Below are 3,221 nucleotides of genomic sequence, written 5' to 3'. Positions count from 1 at the left end.
AAGCCAATCAATTAAAATATAGTAATATAATTATATGTAAATTATATAATTTAATTAATAACATATGCATAATTTATTTTATTGATATAATCTACATATAATATGTTGATTTTACTAAAAGCAAACCAACAATAATATTTTTTCATTTTTATCAAATTAAACAAAATATAATTTTACTTTTCATTGAAAAATATGTGTCCTAATATTTAGCTATTTAATTTATAAGCAATTTCAATTTCATTATCTGACTTCTTACCTTTTATATACCTTTCCTATTACTATCTTATTAATACTTTCATAAACTCATTTTTTATATATATAAGTCATTAACGGTACATTTTTAACAATACACATACTCAAAATTTTATACAACCTGATTAATAATAAAGATTATTTACTACGTGAGTAACATTTGACCTCTATCAAATGGAGTTGAAAAATGTTTTTAGACCATTTCTTCAAAAGTCAATAACTTATAATTAAAATATCATATATTTTCCTAATAATAAAACCTAAGAGACTCATTAATTTTAACAAATTAAAATAAATATTTAAATATTTTAAAAATATAATAAAAAAAGATATTCTACAGATTTTTCTAAAATTGTAATCTAGTAAAATCTTACTATATCTTTTTGAAAAGTATAAATACCACTAAAACACGAAAATGTTTTGAAACTAATCTTTTGAAACTAATCTTATAATTGCTGACAAAAAAAAAAAAAAAAAAAAAAAGAAACTAATCTTATAATTACATGGTATATTATCATTTGTGTCACTAAGATTTAATTAGTTTCCGAAGCATAGGTTATGCCAAAACAATATATTAATTTATATATTACAAACCCAATTAGTCGCTTTATATAACAAACTACGTCTAACATATTTTATGGCCCTTCTCATTTCACGCATTACCACATTACGAACCAAGCAAGTGAAAATTTATACATAGAATACATTATCATTCATTTTACAACAAAATTCATTGGACATGAAATTTTTTTTCATGTTTATTAAATTTTACATATATTATAATATCTAACTAGATCTCGACCCGCGCAACCGCGCAGATTTTTGTTTTCATTTATTTTATATAAATATTTTGTTTTCGATTCTAAATTGGTATATATTATAATATATATGTGTCTGTCAATTTTTAAAACATAATAAGTTTACGGTATATTTTTTCTTCTAATAGATTATTTCAAACTTTCACATGTATTTGTATCTTCTTCTATATGTATATTTTTGGATTATTATTTCATTATTAAAATCATAACTATATATATAAAGATTAGTAAAATATTGTTTTATTGACATATTCAAAGATATTGTAACATTTCACAAATTTAGAAAGTTTTTTAAAAATTAAATTTTTCGCTTCATAGATTTATATTATCGAGTAAATAATTAAACATTTAGTTTTTGTTTAATTTTTTTAAAAAACTATATAGTTTAAAATTTGTTTTCATTGGTTTAAGGTAGTAAAGATTAATCATTGTTAGATAATATGATTTTTGTTATTTAAAAAAAATCTTTATAATTTTAAAAGTTAACATCGACAAATATTTAAATATTTAACATATGGAGGTAATAGTATTACATAATTAAATTATATATATTTAATTTATACTATCTATAAATCCAATGGATCATCTATTGTTTAAATCCAATTATTAATAGCCCAATAAAAATTTCAGGTAGTTCCAAAATTTAAATGATAAGATTATATATTAAATGTAACATTATTTTCTAGGAATAAGTCCATTTTTAAAAAAATCACACATAAATCAAGGTTGTGACTTATGTTTTAATATATAAGATAATCAAACGAAAAATCCAACAAAATAAAATATAATAAGTAGCTGCAAATACAATTTTCGGTTCAAATTATAATGTGTTGTAATATTTAGTTACTATTTGCTTTAGTTAGTCGCTTTATATAACAAATTACTACTACCATATTTTATGGTCTATCTCATTTCACACATTACCACATTACATTCCGAACATTAACCAAGCAAGTAAAAAATTTATACATAGAATACATTATTATACAGTTTATAACAAAATTCATTGGACATGAATTATTTTCATGTTTATTAAATTTTACATATATTATAATGTCTAATAATCAAACGAAAAATCTAACAAAATAAAATATAATAAGTAGCTGCAAATACAATTGACGGTTTGAAACAATCAATTGGATAACAAACAACTAAAATATAACACTATTGTATATTTAAATATAAGTCATATACACTTTTGAAAATATCCTTAATGTTTATAATATATATCACTAAAAATGTAAAATAAAAAATTATATAAATATAAATGAAAATAAACATTTGTGCGGATAGATGCCTAGTTTTTCTCAATTAAAACAGTAATTAGAGTAAATATGAGAAAACAATATTGGTTTTTGTTTTTCAAATGACAATTGCGTGAGCAAGAACAAAACTTAAGAAAAAAAAAAATACAGAGCATCGAAGAAGTTTAAAACGTCACTTTTCATCTTAACGTTCACAAATACATATTCACAGTCTTTATAGAGTATAGACTCAATCTTCTTATCACAATAAGAGAAGTGTCTTATGCGAGCACACACTCATGGTCTTTATGGACTCAATTTTAGTTACTTCCAAACGCATACAGGAAATGCTTTGAGAAAAACGGAGGGTAGCCCAGTTTCAAGCTATCGAGCTTCATGACATCTACAACACCAGATGTAGAAACAGTACTTCACACATAAAACGAGAAGACCATCGAATATCTCTTATATATTAATTGATGATCGTTAAAAAATTATAACCTCAAGTTTGTACTAATTAAAAAGATATTCTGCTTAAATGTCACTTAATTAAGATTTTAATTTAGCTTACGTAGCAGCTTAATAACCAATTGAAAAAAATGTCAATCCAAATCCAATTACTAGAGAACATTATATTAACCTAAAATATAATAATCGTGTATTTTTCCTTAAATAAAAGTTACGAAATTACCAAATATGATTAACATATATATGACAATTAATGACTATGAATAATAAAGATTTGATAACAATTTTTGCATCCTTCTTCATTTTTGTTTAATTTTATATTATTAAAAAAATAAACAATCGCATTAACTATATAATAAAAAATTAGATTTTTTCTTATATGTTATATTTTGAATATTTTAAAATGACTTTAAATTACAAAAATGAGGAAACCATACAT

Source organism: Brassica napus, chromosome C6 (genome assembly GCF_020379485.1).
Source record: "Brassica napus cultivar Da-Ae chromosome C6, Da-Ae, whole genome shotgun sequence".
Lineage (NCBI taxonomy): Eukaryota > Viridiplantae > Streptophyta > Magnoliopsida > Brassicales > Brassicaceae > Brassica > Brassica napus.
The sequence above is the reverse complement of the archived record's forward strand: the minus strand, read 5'-3'. Positions refer to the sequence as shown.